This window comes from Rattus norvegicus, chromosome 10, assembly GCF_036323735.1.
Source record: "Rattus norvegicus strain BN/NHsdMcwi chromosome 10, GRCr8, whole genome shotgun sequence".
Lineage (NCBI taxonomy): Eukaryota > Metazoa > Chordata > Mammalia > Rodentia > Muridae > Rattus > Rattus norvegicus.
This window is the reverse complement of record NC_086028.1, coordinates 863,375-883,611: the sequence shown is the minus strand read 5'-3', so window position 1 is coordinate 883,611 and position 20,237 is coordinate 863,375. Positions and strand designations below refer to the sequence as shown.

The window sequence follows — 20,237 nt, the reverse complement described above, 5'->3', positions numbered from 1 at the left end:
TATACATGGACTGACCCTGGACTCTGACCTCATAGGTAGCAATGAATATCCTAGTAAGAGCACCAGTGGAAGGGGAAGCCCTGGGTCCTGCTAAGACTGAATCCCCAGTGAACAAGACTGTTGGGGGGAGGGTGGCAATGGGGGGAGGGTTGGGAGGGGAACACCCATATGGAAGGGGAGGGGGGAGGGGGATGTTTGCCCGGAAACCAAAGAATTATTATTAAGTATTAAATAAATAAATAAAAAACTGAAAAAATAAAAAAAAAACAAATTGGTGAAAAATGGATTAGGGAAGAAAATGTATTTGGAAGCTAAAACAGAAAACGTTCAATGACTTCTTTATTCCTCTCAGTTATTGCTGTGCACCCAAAACTGTCCTTGCTCAGGATCACAATAAAAGATATATTTGTGCTTCATATGTGGATCTCTATTAATACAAGCTTATCCTTATCCCACACAGGATATGTTATCCATAATTGCAGAGAAAGGACCAGAATCAGATCACATATTCGAAATTCTACCTAAAGAATCACACTGGTCCCTGAGGTGTAGGCTTGACAGTGAACAACACAGTGAGTGGAGTGAAGAATACATGCTTATAACAGCATCTGTCTTAAAGGTAAGGAAGGTTTTTACATCACCAACATTAACCTCCCTCTAGAGATGCATATGTCCTTTCTGTCCTTGAGATTACATGATGATGTCTGTTTTCTGGAGCTATGGACACATGACATCTTGATAAGAGGCATAACATCTAAAAGTCTGACAACCTCAAAGACTCATCACAAAGACACAGGTGAAGTTAACATCCTCATATATCAGATGGGCTTTAGTTTAGCATTAAAAAAGTTTCTCCTGATTTCACCTCTGACCATACCATGTGAAGTAATAGTGGAACAAGTTACAATAGTGGTAAAAGTGTGTTTCACAAAACACATGTTTCAATAACACTTACCAAAAAATGTCCTTCAGAAATAACAGCTCAAAATGGCTAGTCCACCACTGATCAATAATTGGTGTAAACAGGCGAAGGCTGGGCGGGGTGGGAATGGGGTTCCTGCATCTGGCCAGGGGGACAGCACAGGAGGCAGAGGCTTCATCAGAGCAGATATCGCTCGGCTGCAGGCACTGGTGGAACGGATAGGTAACAGAAGACCACTTCCCTTCCTCCTCAGGGCTTCAGCTCCTTCCTGCCCCCCACCAGTGAACACTGCCAGGCCAAGCAAGGCGGCGGGCTGACCCGGACTCCCAGCTCTAAGGAGATCAGCCCTACAAAATTTCCTGGATTGTACCGGACAGGTGAGCCTTCACCTCCCCATGACATCTTCCACGAGCCTCCTGATATCGTGTCAGATGATGAGAAAGACCATGGAAAGAAAAAAGGAAAATTTAAGAAAAAGGAGAAAAGGACTGAAGGCTAAGCTACCTTCTAGGAAGACAGCTCTGGAGATGAAGCTGAAAGTCCTTCCAAGATGAAGAGGTTCAAGGGAATCCATGTGTTCAAAAAGCCCAGCTTCTCTAAAAAGAAGGAAAAGGATTTTAAAATCAAAGAAAAGCCCAAAGAAGAAAAGCATAAAGAGGAAAAGCACAAATAGGAAAAGCATAAAGAAAAGAAATGTAAAGACTTGACAGAAGCCAATGTTGTTAAAGAGTGGAAGGAGAAGAAGAAAAAGAAGAAGCCAACTCAGGAGCCAGAGGTGCCTCAGACGGTCGTCCCAAGTCTCAGACCCATTTTCGGCGTTGCCTTGGCTGACGCAGTAGAGAGGACCATGATGTACGATGGCATCCGGCTGCCAGCTGTCTTCCGAGAGTGCGTGGACTACATGGAGCAGCATGGCATGAAGTGTGAAGGCATCTACCAAGGGTCAGGAGTCAAATCAAAGGTAGATGAGCTGAAAGCAGCCTATGACCGAGAGGAGTCTCCAAACTTGGAAGAATATGAACCTAACACTGTAGCCAGCTTGCTGAAGCAGTATTTGTGAGACCTTCCAGAGAATTTGCTTTCCAGAGAGCTTATGCCCCGATTTGAAGAGGCTTGTCAGAGGACCACAGAGATGGAGAAAGTGCAGGAGTTCCAGCGCTTGCTCAGGGAACTGCCGGAGTATAACCATCTTCTGCTTTCCTGGCGCATTGTGCACATGGACCACATCATTGCGAAGGAGATAGAAACCAAGATGAACATCCAGAACATCTCTCTAGTGCTGAGCCCAACTGTCCAGATCAGCAACTGGGTCCTGTATGTGCTTTTCACACATGTGCAAGAGCTCTTTAGCACCGTGCTCCTGAAGCAAGTAACAAGACCTCTGCGTTGGTCCAACATGGCCACAATGCCTACACTGCCAGAGACCCAAACAGGCATCAAGGAAGAGATCAGGAGACAGGAGTTCCTTTTGAACTGTTTACATCGAGATCTGCAGCGCGGCATATAGGACTTACCTAAAGAAGAAAGATTATGGGAAGTACAGAGGATTCTGACTGCCCTCAAGAGAAAGCTGAGGGAAGCTAAAAGACAAGAGTGTGAGACCAAGATTTCCCAGGAGATAGCCAGCCTTTCGAACGAGGATGTTGCCAAAGAAGAAATGGACGAAAACGAGGAGGTCATAAATATCCTCCCTGCCCAGGAGAATGAGATCCTGACTGAGCAGGAGGAGCTCCTGGCCATGGAGCAGTTTCTGCATAGTCAGATCGCCTCAGAGAAAGAAAAGATCCACTGCCTCCGAGCTGAGATTGCGGAGATCCAGTCACCAGCATGGCTGCAGCGTGACAGAGAAGCCCTCTTCTGACAGCGAGTGCGAAAGCAAGGATGAGGAGGAGCTGCAGATCATTCTGGAAGACTTAGAGAGGCAGAATGAAGAGTTAGAAATAAAGAACAATCAATCACTTGAACCAAGCAGTCGGTGAAGAACAGGAGGCCATCGTTGAGCTCTGAGTGCAGCTCCAGTTGCTCCAGATGCAGCGAACCAAGTCTGAGCAACAGCTCCAGGAGGAGGAGGAGGAGCCTGAGAGGTGAGGGGACACAGGCCCACTGCCCTGTGAAGGTGTCCTTGAAGTGATAGCAGCCAAGGAGCAGGTGAAACCCTCGCCCAGCAAAGACCCGAAGGAGACGCATCTGAACTGCCCCGGGCCTGTGCATCATAGTGTAAGCGAGAGTCCACTGCCTGTCCTGCCCGGCAGCGTTCTGTAAAGGCTCTCAGAGACGCTCACTCTTGCACACGTCTGACTCCGTGTCAGGCTCAGGTCCTGGGAGGGTGAAGCGGTGGACACTCGGGGGTGGAGGGCTTGCAGGGAACACAGGCATTTCCAGATAGTGTCAGCTTATTTGAAAATTAATTATCTTTGATAAAAATAACTATTTTCACCCTTGAGTGGCTTCTTTTTAAACCAAAAAACTTTTTGCTTTGTTGTTGTTGTTGTTGAAATCACAGAAGAATCAGGATCTCTTTCTTATCAAAGGGTGGGAACCAAACCAGGTCACTTCTGCGCCTGCCTTGTGGACGCTCGTGGTGTCACCAGCTCTGCAGGGTCCCTGGCCACTCTTGCTTGTGCCTTCCACACCTTTTGGTGCAGATTGTTCAGTGGGGAGCTGCCTATATTCTCTGACTGGCCAAAAAGGCTCTCGCTGTTGTTCCCTGTACCTGCCCTGTGTGTACCACTTTGCTTTTCCAGCTCGGGGTCTGTCAGTGTGAGTCAGGATAACCCAGTTTGGTTGCAGACAGAGGTTATCATGCAGCCTGCCACCAGCCTGAGCAGTGCAGGCCACCCACTCACTGCCAGGGAGCAGCAAGGGCCTCTTCTCAGAGGTGGCCCTGAGGTTGCACAGGACGCTTCTCACACCAGAGTCCTTTTCCACATTGACCTTCCAGGAAAGTCACCTTCCACAGTGACTTCAGTTGCTAGCTTGGGCTGGGATACCCACACCTCTGCCAGGAAAAGCAATGTAGATGCTCTCATGCACAACTTTCACCTGTCCATGTCATCTCAAGGGGCTGCTTAAGGACTCTGACAGAACTGAGCGGAAAGAAGGAAAGCATAACTGTAATTGACCCCACTTGGTGTTTGCCTCTAACCCAGACAACTGCTCCCAGCAGTCTGGGAGGCCTGACTCTTAGGCAACCGGATTTCACTGTCAGATGAGTGGCCCCCAGGGAGGTCCCCTGTGGCTCTGAAGACAGATCCCACACTCTAAAGTGAGCAACAAACCCACAGGAGGGCTCCAGTCTACTCCTAGTTAGTATTTATTTCAGCACCTGTTTTGTGCGATTTTTCATTAGCCTCTACCTATTGCACTGTGGTGACTTGTTGGCCATTATTTGATTTTTGTATGAAAAAAAAAAGCTTTGTTATAGAAATCAGCATACTATTTTTTTTTAAATCTGGAGAGAAGATGTTATGGAGACTGGAAACGTGGTCAGGTGTCAAATGAAAATGTATAAATGCATTGCTGCACCTGTCAGATGTGCGACACTCATTCTATATTTGCTGGCAATATCGAAGAATTCTTTTTGTTTGTGTAAACTCTAATTTCTATCAAGGTATCATGGGTTTTTTAAATTTCATTACAAATGTCTCAGTGTTGGTTAACTAATTTTTGCCAGGACCATTATTGATTAAGGAAATAAATTCAGCAGCCATTTGAGAAAAAAAAAAGAATTGGTGTTTGATGTTGGATATTGCCCTCCCTACATGGAATTGTTTTCATTCCCAATCAAAAAACTAACCAGCAATTTAACTTTATCTGAATATTCACACTGGTCCCTGAGGGATAAGATAGACACTGAACGATATATTAATTGGAATGAAGAACGGGGTGCTTGTTATACCATCTCTCTTTCCTGGAACCATGGACTCATGATCTCTTGATAAGATGCATGGCAGGTAAAAGTCTGACAAAGATTAGAATGTCACAAGATTCATCTCAAAGACACAGGTGAACAGCTTCTGTTGGAAGGTAAAATAATCATATAACAGATCGGCTTTAGTTTGGCATTACATATATTCCCACTGATTCACCTCGGGCTGTATATTGTAAAGTAATAGCAGGACAAGTAGTAATAGTGATAAAAGTGTGTTTTACAAAATTCATGTCTTAAATAATACTTACCAAAAATTATCCCTCACAAATAACAGTTCAAAATGGCTAGTCCATCACTGACCCATAATAGGCTGTCAATGTTTGATATTGTCCTCTGCCCAGTAGATAAACAAAATTGTTTTCCTTGTCAATCAAAAAACAATCCAGCACTTTCACTTTTGCCGGATATTGACCTTCTAATTCCATGTCAAGTAGTCAAGAATTAACCTAAGCTACATTTAACCTGTCTACCACTCTTAATTTGTCAGGGAGCTGCAGTGACTCTACAGCAAATATCCTTGTTTTATTTCTGTTTGGGCCTTGATCTGAATTCACCTCTCAGAAGACTGTGGACCTATGGCCCAGACATCAAGAGAAAACATAATGTTCTGCGATTAACTATGTTTAGTAACATTGGGTAAAGGTACCCAATGATTCCTCCTTGGCTCTTGAGCTTGCCAAGTGTGTCTGGTTAAAATTGCCAGAAACTTAGGACCACATCATGGGGAGAAAGTTAAGATCAGTGACTGAAGGTAGCCATGTGCATTCAAAGAAATTTACAGGTACAAGAGCACCTGGGATTCTTCCAATTTTATGACTTGCTACCCTTAGTACAACATGAAAGTTATTTGTGGTATTTTATGAACAAAGACAGTTTCTGTTCTTTAAACAAACTGATCCTTACAACTTAATTTATATTGTTGAATATTTACCAATTTTAAGAAAAAGATATGAAACTGAGATGTTCTCACTTGGAAAACATATAAGAAATTTCATCACTATTCCAGGTGGTCTGTAAGTAGAGGTCTACATGTATATTACAGCTTTATTCTGTGTGTACTCTACACATTCACCAAATTATACAATTAGGATCAGGTAATTTCTGGTGCTGCCAATTTTTGAGAGTTGCCTATTTCCAAGAAGAGGACTATGGTCTTTGTTTCTTTGTTTTGTTCATTTATTTTATTAGTTACTATCATTGTCATTATTATAATCATTATTATTATTATTTTACATTTATTTATTTGTTAATTTTATGTCTCCTATGCTGACACCCCGCCCCATTCTCTCCTTACAAAGTCTTTTTCCTTCTCTGAGCCAGTTACGGGCCCCTGGTTTATCCTACTACCTTGGCACCTCAACTCTGTTCAGGGTTAGACTATCTTCTCACCTAAGGCCAGTTGAGGAGGAGTTTCAAGTCAAGAGTTTGCAGATAGCCCTGATCCACATGTTGAGGGACACACATGGAGACTAAGCTTTATGTTTGCTATAAATGTGCAATAGGTCATGGTACAGCTTCTGTAGGCTTTTTAGATGGTAATTCAGCCTTTGGTAGCCCCTAGTGGTCCTGAGTAGTTGATTCTGTAGCTCTTCCTATGGAGTTCCTATCTCCTTTAGGGTGTGGAACCCTTCCTCCATTTCTTCCTTACAAGTCCCTGATTGATCCATAAAATCCAATGATTGGCTATGGCTCTTCATATCCTATTCCAGTCAGCTGCCGGATGGAGCCTCTCAGAGGGCACTTATGATAGGCTCCTGTCTGGATATTCCATGTAGGAGCTGGTTTCCTTTAGGCAGAGAGAGCTTTGAGCTGGGAAGTGGAGTGGAGATCTATGATTGCAAGGAGTGGTGTAGTCTAGAAGCCAGGAGAGGCAATTTGAACAGACGGTAGGTTTACTCCATTGCTATAGCAACTAGGACTTTGCTTCATTGATTCTAGTCTTAGGGAAGAAAAAAAATAAGATCCTGAATTCCACTTCTGAGCCAAGATTCTGGAGCCATGGCAGTTGGGGAATCCTTTAGGGAAGTGCACTCTCAACCAATGATTCTCAGCCTCCCTAATCCTGTAACACTAATATTTTTCTCATGGCTTTGTGACTCTTAACCATTACTTCATTTTGCTTCTCTTCATAATTCAAATTTTGCTCCTGATGTGATTATAAAGAAAAATGAATGGAATATCTGATATGGAAAATATATGTGACCCCGTAATGATTATGACCCACAAGTTGAGACTCACTGGTCTAAACTGCTAATTTTAAACAAAAATGTTTTTCAAGTACTTTATACAATGTACACTGACCATTACTATTTTTGTTTTATTTTCAATAAAAAAGGATTTTATTATTACCATCGATGGAAGCTTACTAACCTTGGATTTTTATGAAAATTGGCTTAGCATCCCAGATGAAGGAACTCTGGCTGGAAAAATTAATGCCATTCAAAGGTAATGATACAGTAAACACTTGGGGAACTGCACCAATATAGAAGCAATGCTTTTGTAAGGTACATAGGCTTGTGTTTACAGGATTATCAGCTGGAATGATGTTCTATGCCAAGAGGTGTCCTTAGGTCAGACATGTATTGTCACTTTTTAAACATTCCCTTTTCTCAAGCTAGCGTGTTGAACCATGTCTGTAATCTTACCTTGGAGCCTTCTCCTTTATAAATGTCATGATTTAGAAGACAGTCTATGTAACACCTCGTGTTCAGGTCAGTTTAGAGTATTGGTTTAGTTCCTGTGTGAGACAAATTAAAAGAAGTAAGTGTGTATAATACCTGTGGGTTACTTGCATCCTAGAATTGTTACCATGGTATTGTGAATATTTCGCATGGTCAATATATGTCATTAGAACAGGAATCTCTTACTGAATTCTTCTTTCTCAACTATAACTACCTAGAGAAGTCTAGATCAGGTATAGCTTTGACTTTTTTGAATCATTTTTCTGTGTGATACATAGAATGATTTCATACTTAACCAGAGCTTTGAGCTCCCATTGCAACCCAGGAGCCCTGCATCTCTGTCTTGCTGTAGCGAAGCTTTTATAATTGCATTTTGTAGGGTCACTAGTGTGCTTTCTGCTCCTTATGTTCTAGAGTGTCACAAGAGTGTTACATGGATTCATACTACATTAGATATTAAATGTGTCTCCACTCCATGATGGATGGAAAGATAGTTTGCTGTTTAATAACACTGATGTTTTCATACACAGAACACACATGGTCTTCAAAAATCTTCATTCATTCTAATACCAGGGCATTGAGTAGAGTCATGAGTGTAATTTTGCTCCTTATGTTCTAGATTGTTATAAGGGTGTGTCGTCGATTCATAATACATTAGATATTAAATGTGTCCCCATGGTGGCAAGAAAGATGGTTTGCTGTTTGATAACACTGGATGTTTTCACACAGAGAACATACATGGTTTGCAACAATATTCACTCATTCCGTTACCAGGGATCCTGACATGTTCCTCTGGCTTCCGTAGGTAGCAGTCATACATCTAGTACACTGAAATTCCTAAATAAATTGAAAAATGTTTTTTCCATGATTCTGTACAGAAAAGTGATTTGCAGAAAATATTTTATGTAATACTCTAGCTATATATTCTTACTTCTTTTGAATTCTGATTATACTATGAGTTGGTCTACAAAACATTTACCCTATTTGTTCTTTGTATTTAGATTTCTAACTTACATTATTTTCAAGATGGTCTAACCTAAAATTCTCCTTTTTCTTTGTTTAGCCTTTTGCGACAGATCCCAGAACCAAACTTTATACTATTAAAACATCTCATATGTGTCTAGTAATAATAAAAGATTCTTCTATGAATAATTTAGACAGTTACAGGTTGTCTCTGAGCATAGCTCCACATGTACTGTGGGGTCAGACTTCGAGAGATTCAGTATGTGGGAGTGACGTCTTATGAAAGGTAAGGGGATCTGAAATTTGCGTTTGGGAACAAAATTCTAATTTTTATTATTCAGTAATTGGGAATACTTTACTAAGATGATTTCTCTAACAGGAAACCCTAGGATTGCATTCTTATGGAGTGGAGTAGAATATGTATTGATCTATTTCAGGAAGATTTGGGAAGGGAGATTTTTAATGTAGTTTAAGGTAAGTTAATCGTTTCTTTCTACTGTTCTTTCCTTCTTTCTTCTTAGATATTGATTTAGATATTGACTGTTAGCCAACAATAATCTGTACATATAATGGTAATCCAAGAAGACTAGAGTGAAATTTTAAAAGATCCGGATTACCTAGGTTTTGTTTGTTTTTTCCATTATAGCCCTACTTTTGGAGTATAGAATAGTTGTGTTTAACAGTGGTGAGACCATGATATTACTAAATATTCACATCATGTGAATTGCTGGTCATATTAAAGCATATTGCATATATATATACATATTTATATATAGGTATGTGTGTGTATACATATATGTGTGTGTGTGAGTGTGTGTATGAGTGTGAGTTTGTATGTGTACATATACGTGTAAAATGTACTTGTAAATGTGCATGTATTTGTATATGTATATGTATATACATATGTAATGATGAATAATTGGTGTGTATTATTTTGTATGCTTTCCATTATTTTAGCACTAACCTATTTCAGGTAGAGTTTTATGATCCTCAGGTATATTGTAGCTGTTAATTTTATTATAAACACACCTACATCAATATTCTTCACTAATTTATTTACTTTATATCCTGATTGCAGTCCCTTCCTCCAAGTCCCATCTTTGCAACCTGTTTTTCCCTCCATTCTTCTTTACCTCAGTAGTGTAGACCTTCCATTGACACCAACCCACTCTCATACATCAATTCACAACAGGAATAAGTGAATCACCTTCCCCTGAAGCCATACAAAGCAGCCCAGATAAAAGAAAGCAATCCAGTTGTAGACTACAGAGTCAGAGCCAGTCTGCGTATGAACTGGTAGGGGACCTACCTGAAGATCAAGCTGCATATCTGCTACATATATATAGGGGCCCTAGATCCTGCTGCTGGAGCATATGATGGGGGAGATCCTGCAGATTCAAAGCTGAAGGATCACAATGACTAAAGGCTACAGCAAGATACCAGGATATAGAAGGAGAGGCATCTCCAGGAGATTCCAGTATTGAGAGTATAGTAAAACACAGAGAGCTTAAACCAGACTTATTTCATTATACATTTGCAAGAAAATCTGTTTGGACAAGAGGGTATAATGTGTGACCACTTATGGCACAACACATCTCACACACTGTATTTTTTTTTTATTAACTTGAGTATTTCTTATATACATTTCGAGTGTTATTCCCTTTCCCGGTTTCCGGGCAAACATCCCCCTCCCCCCTCCCCTTCCTTATGGGTGTTCCCCTCCCAACCCTCCCCCCATTGCCGCCCTCCCCCCATAGACTAGTTCACTTGGGGTTCAGTCTTAGCAGGACCCAGGGCTTCCCCTTCCACTGGTGCTCTTACTAGGATATTCATTGCTACCTATGGGGTCAGAGTCCAGGGTCAGTCCATGTATAGTCTTTAGGTAGTGGCTTAGTCCCTGGAAGCTCTGGTTGCTTGGCATTGTTGTACTTTTGGGGTCTCGAGCCCCTTCAAGCTCTTCCAGTTCTTTCTCTGATTCCTTCAATAGGGGACCTATTCTCAGTTCAGTGGTTTGCTGCTGGCATTCGCCTCTGTATTTGCTGTATTCTGGCTGTGTCTCTCAGGAGCGATCTACATCCGGCTCCTGTCGGTCTGCACTTCTTTGCTTCATCCATCTTGTCTAATTGGGTGGCTGTATATGTATGGGCCACATGTGGGGCAGGCTCTAAATGGGTGTTCCTTAAGTCTCAATTTTAATCTTTGCCTCTCCCTTCCCTGCCAAGGGTATTCTTTTTCCTCATTTAAAGAAGGAGTGAAGCATTCACATTTTGATCATCCGTCTTGAGTTTCGTTTGTTCTAGGGATCTAGGGTAATTAAGCATTTGGGCTAATAGCCACTTATCAATGAGTGCATACCATGTATGTCTTTCTGTGATTGGGTTAGCTCACTCAGGATGATATTTTCTAGTTCCAACCATTTGCCTACGAATTTCATAAACTCGTTGTTTTTGATAGCTGAGTAATATTCCATTGTGTAGATGTACCACATTTTCTGTATCCATTCCTCTGTTGAAGGGCATCTGGGTTCTTTCCAGCTTCTGGCTATAAGGCTGCGATGAACATAGTGGAGCACGTGTCTCTTTTATATGTTGAGGCATCTTTTGGGTATATGCCCAAGAGAGGTATAGCTGGATCCTCAGGCAGTTCAATGTCCAATTTTCTGAGGAACCTCCAGACTGATTTCCAGAATGGTTTTACCAGTCTGCAATCCCACCAACAATGGAGGAGTGTTCCTCTTTCTCCACATCCTCGCCAGCATCTGCTGTCACCTGAGTTTTTGATCTTAGCCAATCGCACTGGTGTGAGGTGAAATCTCAGGGTTGTTTTGATTTGCATTTCCCTTATGACTAAAGATGTTGAACATTTCTTTAGGTGTTTCTCAGCCATTCGGCATTCCTCAGCTGTGAATTCTTTGTTTAGCTCTGAACCCCATTTTTTAATAGGGTTATTTGTTTCCCTGCGGTCTAACTTCTTGAGTTCTTTGTATATTTTGGATATAAGGCCTCTATCTGTTGTAGGATTGGTAAAGATCTTTTCCCAATCTGTTGGTTGCCGTTTTGTCCTAACCACAGTGTCCTTTGCCTTACAGAAGCTTTGCAGTTTTATGAGATCCCATTTGTCGATTCTTGATCTTAGAGCATAAGCCATTGGTGTTTTGTTCAGGAAATTTTTTCCAGTGCCCATGTGTTCCAGATGTTTCCCTAGTTTTTCTTCTATTAGTTTGAGTGTGTCTGGTTTGATGTGGAGGTCCTTGATCCACTTGGACTTAAGCTTTGTACAGGGTGATAAGCATGGATCGATCTGCATTCTTCTACATGTTGCCCTCCAGTTGAACCAGCACCATTTGCTGAAAATGCTATCTTTTTTTCCATTGGATGGTTTTGGCTCCTTTGTCAAAAATCAAGTGACCATAGGTGTGTGGGTTCATTTCTGGGTCTTCAATTCTATTCCATTGGTCTATCTGTCTGTCCCTGTACCAATACCATGCAGTTTTTATCACTATTGCTCTGTAATACTGCTTGAGTTCAGGGATAGTGATTCCCCCTGAAGTCCTTTCATTGTTGAGGATAGCTTTAGCTATCCTGGGTTTTTTGTTCTTCCAGATAAATTTGCAAATTGTTCTGTCTAACTCTTTGAAGAATTGGATTGGTATTTTGATGGGGATTGCATCGAATCTGTAGATTGCTTTTGGTAAAATGGCCATTTTTACTATATTAATCCTGCCAATCCATGAGCATGGGAGATCTTTCCATCTTCTGAGGTCTTCTTCAATTTCTTTCTTCAGTGTCTTGAAGTTCTTATTGTACAGATCTTTTACTTGCTTGGTTAAAGTCACACCGAGGTACTTTATATTATTTGGGTCTATTATGAAGGGTGTCGTTTCCCTAATTTCTTTCTCGGCTTGTTTCTCTTTTGTATAGAGGAAGGCAACTGATTTATTTGAGTTAATTTTATACCCAGCCACTTTGCTGAAGTTGTTTATCAGCTTTAGTAGTTCTCTGGTGGAACTTTTGGGATCACTTAAATATACTATCATGTCATCTGCAAATAGTGATATTTTGACCTCTTCTTTTCCGATCTGTATCCCTTTGATCTCCTTTTGTTGTCTGATTGCTCTGGCTAGAACTTCAAGAACTATATTGAATAAGTAGGGAGAGAGTGGGCAGCCTTGTCTAGTCCCTGATTTTAGTGGGATTGCTTCAAGTTTCTCTCCATTTAGTTTAATGTTAGCAACTGGTTTGCTGTATATGGCTTTTACTATGTTTAGGTATGGGCCTTGAATTCCTATTCTTTCCAGGACTTTTATCATGAAGGGGTGTTGAATTTTGTCAAATGCTTTCTCAGCATCTAATGAAATGATCATGTGGTTCTGTTCTTTCAGTTTGTTTATATAATGGATCACGTTGATGGTTTTCCGTATATTAAACCATCCCTGCATGCCTGGGATGAAGCCTACTTGATCATGGTGGATGATTGTTTTGATGTGCTCTTGAATTCGGTTTGCCAGAATTTTATTGAGTATTTTTGCGTCGATATTCATAAGGGAAATTGGTCTGAAGTTCTCTTTCTTTGTTGTGTCTTTGTGTGGTTTAGGTATAAGAGTAATTGTGGCTTCGTAGAAGGAATTCGGTAGGGCTCCATCTGTTTCAATTTTGTGGAATAGTTTGGATAATATTGGTATGAGGTCTTCTATGAAGGTTTGATAGAATTCTGCACTAAACCCGTCTGGAACTGGGCTCTTTTTGGTTGGGAGACCTTTAATGACTGCTTCTATTTCCTTAGGAGTTATGGGGTTGTTTAACTGGTTTATCTGTCCCTGATTTAACTTCGATACCTGGTATCTGTCTAGGAAATTGTCCATTTCCTGAAGATTTTCAAATTTTGTTGAATATAGGTTTTTATAGTAAGATCTGATGATTTTTTGAATTTCCTCCGAATCTGTAGTTATGTCTCCCTTTTCATTTCTGATTTTGTTAATTTGGATGCACTCTCTGTGTCCTCTCGTTAGTCTGGCTAAGGGTTTATCTATCTTGTTGATTTTCTCAAAGAACCAACTTTTGGTTCTGTTGATTCTTTCTATGGTCCTTTTTGTTTCTACTTGGTTGATTTCAGCTCTGAGTTTGATTATTTCCTGCCTTCTACTCCTCCTGGGTGTATTTGCTTCTTTTTGTTCTAGAGCTTTTAGGTGTGCTGTCAAGCTGCTGACATATGCTCTTTCCTGTTTCTTTCTGCAGGCACTCAGCGCTATGAGTTTTCCTCTTAGCACAGCTTTCATTGTGTCCCATAAGTTTGGGTATGTTGTATCTTCATTTTCATTAAATTCTAAAAAGTTTTTAATTTCTTTCTTTATTTCTTCCTTGACCAGGTTATCATTGAGTAGAGCATTGTTCAATTTCCACGTATATGTGGGCATTCTTCCCTTATTGTTATTGAAGACCAGTTTTAGGCCGTGGTGGTCCGATAGCACGCATGGGATTATTTCCATCTTTCTGTACCGGTTGAGGCCCGTTTTTTGACCAATTATATGGTCAATTTTGGAGAAAGTGCCATGAGGAGCTGAGAAGAAGGTATATCCTTTTGCTTTAGGATAGAATGTTCTATAAATATCTGTTAAGTCCATTTGGCTCATGACTTCTCTTAGTCTGTCGACATCACTGTTTAATTTCTGTTTCCATGATCTGTCCATTGATGAGAGTGGGGTGTTGAAATCTCCCACTATTATTGTGTGAGGTGCAATGTGTGTTTTGAGCTTTAGTAAGGTTTCTTTTACGTATGTAGGTGCCCTTGTATTTGGGGCATATATATTTAGGATTGAGAGTTCATCTTGGTGGATTTTTCCTTTGATGAATATGAAGTGTCCTTCCTTATCTTTTTTGATGACTTTTAGTTGGAAATTGATTTTATTTGATATTAGAATGGCTACTCCAGCTTGCTTCTTCTGACCATTTGCTTGGAAAGTTGTTTTCCAGCCTTTCACTCTGAGGTAGTGTCTGTCTTTGTCTCTGAGGTGTGTTTCCTGTAGGCAGCAGAATGCAGGGTCCTCGTTGCGTATCCAGTTTGTGAATCTATGTCTTTTTATTGGGGAGTTGAGGTCATTGATATTGAGAGATATTAAGGAATAGTGATTATTGTTTCCCTTTATATTCATATTTGGATGTGAGGTTATGTTTGTGTGCTTTCATTCTCTTTGTTTTGTTGCCAAGACGATTAGTTTCTTGCTTCTTCTAGGGTATAGCTTGCCTCCTTATGTTGGGCTTTACCATTTATTATCCTTTGTAGTGCTGGATTTGTAGAAAGATATTGTGTAAATTTGGTTTTGTCATGGAATATCTTGGTTTCTCCATCAATGTTAATTGAGAGTTTTGCTGGATACAATAACCTGGGCTGGCATTTGTGTTCTCTTAGGGTCTGTATGACATCAGTCCAGGATCTTCTGGCCTTCATAGTTTCTGGCGAGAAGTCTGGTGTGATTCTGATAGGTGTCCCTTTATATGTTACTTGACCTTTTTCCTTTACTGCTTTTAATATTCTTTCTTTATTTTGTGCGTTTGGTGTTTTGACAATTATGTGACAGGAGGTGTTTCTTTTCTGGTCCAATCTATTTGGAGTTCTGTAGGCTTCTTGTATGTCTATGGGTATCTCTTTTTTTAGGTTAGGGAAGTTTTCTTCTATGATTTTGTTGAAGATATTTACTGGTCCTTTGAGCTGGGAGTCTTCACTCTCTTCCATACCTATTATCCTTAGGTTTGATCTTCTCATTGAGTCCTGGATTTCCTGTATGTTTTGGACCAGTAGCTTTTTCTGCTTTACATTATCTTTGACAGTTGAGTCAATGATTTCTATGGAATCTTCTGCTCCTGATATTCTCTCTTCCATCTCTTGTATTCTGTTGGTGAAGCTTGTATCTACAGCTCCTTGTCTCTTCTTTTGGGTTTCTATATCCAGGGTTGTTTCCATGTGTTCTTTCTTGATTGCTTCTATTTCCATTTTTAATTCCTTCAACTGTTTGATTGTGTTTTCCTGGAATTCTTTCAGGGATTTTTGCGATTCCTCTCTGTAGGCTTCTACTTGTTTATTAATGTTTTCCTGTGTTTCCCTATTTGTGTTCATGTCTTTCTTGAAGTCCTCCAGCATCATGATCAAATATGATTTTGAAACTAGATCTTGCTTTTCTGGTGTGTTTGAATATTCCATGTTTGTTTTGGTGGGAGAATTGGGCTCCGATGATGGCATATAGTCTTGGTTTCTGTTGCTTGGGTTCCTGCGCTTGCCTCTCGCCATCAGATTATCTCTAGTGTTACTTTGTTCTGCTATTTCTGACAGTGGCTAGACTGTCCTATAAGCCTGTGTGTCAGGAGTGCTGTAGACCTGTTTTCCTCTCTTTCAGTCAGTTATGGGGACATAGTGTTCTGCTTTCGGGCGTGTAGTTTTTCCTCTCTACAGGTCTTCAGCTGTTCCTGTGGGCCTGTGTCTTGAGTTCACCAGGCAGCTTTCTTGCAGCAGAAAATTTGGTCTTACCTGTGGTCCCGAGGCTCAGGTTCGCTCGTGGGGTGCTGCCCAGGGGCTCTCTGCAGCGGCAGCAACCAGGAAGACCTGTGCCGCCCCTTCCGGGAGCTTCAGTGCACCAGGGTTCCAGATGGTCTTTTGCTTTTTCCTCTGGCATCCGAGATGTGTGTGCAGGGAGCAGTCTCTTCTGGTTTCCCAGACTTGTCTGCCTCTCTGAAGGTTTAGCTCTCCCTCCCATGGGATTTGGGTCACACACTGTATTTTTAATTTTTTAAATTTTAGTTTGATATTTTTGGACAATTCTTGAAGCTAGAAAGTCAGGATTAAAGTATTGTTAAGCTTAATGTCTTCTGTGGTTTTTTTTTTTTTGTTTGTTTTGGTTTTTTTTTTTGGTTCTTTTTTTTCGGTGCTGGGGACCGAACCCAGGGCCTTGCGCTTCCTAGGCAAGCGCTCTACCACTGCGCTAAATCCCCAACCCCCTAGTTTGATATTTTTAAATTAAATTTAAATTTTTATTTAAATTTAATTTCTGAAATTTAGTGAGGGGGGATTGTTTCCAAGGGATATATGGAAGGTTTGAAAAATGAAATGAGAGTTACTTGGTAGCATGATTAGAAATTTCAGAGAATTAATAAAGGACACATATTTTGAAATGGAAAAAAAAAAGAAAATATAAATAAGACAGAAAGCAAGGTACATGTTAACTAGTAGCTCCCAGGAATTAGGTCCACAGGAAAGAAGATATCATGATGTTACTCACAATGGAGGATAATAGCCCAAGGGATAGCTTGAATAAGATTCTTGCTCAGGACTGTACTTGGCTTGAACTAGAAATGTAGCTTTTTTAGTTAATTTCTAATTACCAAGGTACTGGAAACCTAAAATCCAAGACTATATCAAACTGCATGTTTAGTCCAAATGAAACAATAAAATGTATTTTTACTCTTAATAACTATTAAAGATTCTTCCTTTATGGACAATTCTTTTCAAATATATTCTTTTGTATGGTCAGGTATGAAAACAAAGAAGCAAAACTATCCTGTACAATCTGCATATAAAATAAGACTATCCTGTGCAGGACTGCTCAAAAATAAACTTAGGTGCATGCTGAGAAGAAACATATGTGATGAATAGAGTTTGCTTAACCTAAGTCATCATCTTAGGAGAATAGTAACTTACCAGTGTTGTTCAATTTAGGAAGTGTCATAATTTTCTACAATTACTGTGACAAAACACTGATGAAAAGCAACTAATGGAAGACAGGTTACAATATACTTGCAGTTACCAGTTAAATACTGAGAAATGTCAGAGCCAAAAATAAAACAGGGAGGCAAGAAGTGAGGCAGAAGTCTAGTAGGAGTACTTCATCCTGCCTTGTATCTCATATCTTTCTTTTTCTGACCAAGAACTCAAGGGTGGCACCATCCTGGAGATCTGGGCCCTACAAATTCCAAGGTTAATCAGGACAATATCCCTTAGACTTCACAATACAATAGGTCCATCTGATGGAGGCATTTTCTCAATTAAGACTTCCTCTTCTCACCGACTTCTCTCAGTCACATTTCTATTGCCTTAATAAAACATCAGGATTTAAAAGACCAACCAAAGAGTGCACATGGGGGAACCATGGCTCCAGCTGGATATGTAGCAGAGGATTGTCTTATTTGGCATCACTAGGAGGGGAGCTGCTTAGTCCTGAGGGGCTTGATGGCCTAGGGTAGGGGAATGCTAGGTTGTTGAGGCAGGAGTGTGTGGTCAAGTGAGAGAAAACTGCAATGGAGTCAAGGGACGAGATATAGGATTTGTGGAAGGGATCTGTGAAGGGGGATAACATTTGAAATGTAAATGAATGAAATAAACAATAAAAATAAAATAACATGACCAGGGAAACTTATTGAAGTAGGTGGTTATTTGGGACCTACAAATGTTGAGCGAGTATAGCACTTCGGTGTCATGACAGAGGAGCACGACTGCAGAAAAGAAGAAAAAACAAACCGGAAGCTGAGACCTGATGGTTCTTATCTTGGGAAGCAAAAAATGTAGCAGAGAAAGTACATTGAAAATGGGCACCTACCTTTTGTAACTACAAATTCTAAGCAGTGGCACTCTTTACCAGGCAGACCAAGGCACCAGAAAATTGTCAACGAGAGGGTATTGCAATGCCTGGAACTAGAGAGGCATCCCATTCAAAACATCACAATAAACAGCTACCCCCACCCACACACAAAAAATTAACACACAACAGTCATTAATTTGGTACACTCACAGTTTTTTGCAGCATATCAGTTCTGAAATGTTGCTTTGGTTAAGTAGTTCTGTTCTTTGCAATATGCATGAAATTTTAACAAGTTGTGTAAAGATGCAAAAGACTTAGAGTCTCCATTTCAGAGACTTCATTTCATGGGTTCTTATCTGTAATTTTCCTCCTGGTATTTCTTTTCATTTTTAAATTTATTTTGTAAACTATGTGAAATGACAATCTTGTTTTTACCTTGTGGTGTTACAGAAGTCTCTTATACAAATCATGATTGACAACTATGATCAAATATTTGGAAATGATGATATATTTAGTAAACACATTGCAAAAGGTCTGAAGACTTAAAGACATACAAAGAATCAATAAATTATTCTGGAAAATCTCCTATTATGACAAAAGCCATAGCTGGACACAACTGGAAAACCAATGATATTGATGAAAAATTTAATATTTCATATGCTGCACTGCAGGAAGAAGGTCCTACAGGTAAGACAAGGTTTATTAAATGAATGGAATCATTTGATCAAATCATTTCATGATGTCATAAATTTGTGTATATCAGAGAAGCTTTGGGACACAAAATGATTATTAGAGTATGGGAAAAGTTTTTAAACATCGTATACATATATATGTATATATAGTTATACACACACACACACACACACACACACACACACACATATATATATATATATATACTCATATACTGAAATACATCTGGATACATTCAGGTATGTATGACACATTCTTTATTTAGAGAATCCACCAATATTGTCTGCTATATTTTCCCCCCTTTCTTCCCATGGTCCTTAAGTTAGAGAATTCCTTGCATATGAATTATTATTTTTGATAAGATCATTTAGAAACAATGATTTGATTTAAAAATAGATTAAACATTCTGCAAGATTAAGCCCTGCACCACTGTCAACATGCTTTGGTTTCCTAGCACGAAAGTACTAATGTTGGTTTAATTTCCTATGAGAAACAATATTTGTCAAAAATCTTATCATTGGTAAAAATATTTGCACAGGATCCACTACAAAACCTATGAGAGGAATGATAAAGAGGTTAAACTCACCAGATTATCAGGTGGTAGCACACAAATTCAAATACATTTTAAACTGAACTAATTCTTTCTATAGAGTTAAGAAAATATACCCAAATATTACCCTTATTTTAAGTGATGTGAATCTATCATCTGAGAATATTTGTCTGATGATGACATTTTATGTTTCATTTAGCAGGACAAAACAGAGCAGCTACCACATATAAGTGGTAGTGGATGAATTAAGAAGGTCTAAGGTCATTGTATTTTAATGTTCCCTTCTACCTCCCATTTAGTCATATTAGAAGAATTATTCCAAGATCCTATGGTAGTTTTATATTTCACCGTATTAGTTACAAATAATTTTCACTCATTGTACTTATTTTATGCTGCATATTTCATATTGTTTGCTATTATAACAAATGTTATTAAATTGGGTTATTGCTTACACTCCAATGTGCCTTGTTCATGGTCCTACACAGTCTTTGGAAAAATTTTCAGTCTCTGCCTCTACAGCCCAGTTATAGTACTAGTTTTCCCACCTCAGTTACCAATGTGTGGCCAGAAGCTAATGACACTGAATAATCCCTCAGAATTCTGCATAGAATCACGTGCCATAGAAAGTTATAAATAAAATTCCATTAACAATCAAAATTAATCATCACACATGATGAACTTAGAGGTGGATCATGGTTTTAAAATATAAAAAATGACCTGAAAAGATAATCCAGTGTCTAAAGCAATTGAGATTTAGACTTTGTAACATGAATTTGGGTCATCAAAACATACATTAAAGAGCAAACAAAACTAGGCATTGTAGCACAATCATCTCTAAACGAGAAGTTTGTACCTGAATAATGATGGCAGTCAGAGACAGTAACAGAAGCTTATTGGACAGATAATTCTGACATATTGTTCAGTAATGATCAAAA

The 20,237-nt window shown here is 39.7% G+C and overlaps 1 pseudogene; it reads left to right on the top strand.

The window, feature by feature from the left end:
* The first annotated feature begins 463 nt into the window (after window positions 1-463).
* Window positions 464-3,575, top strand: Ralbp1-ps5 (ralA binding protein 1, pseudogene 5; annotated as a pseudogene).
* The last annotated feature ends 16,662 nt before the right edge of the window (window positions 3,576-20,237 follow it).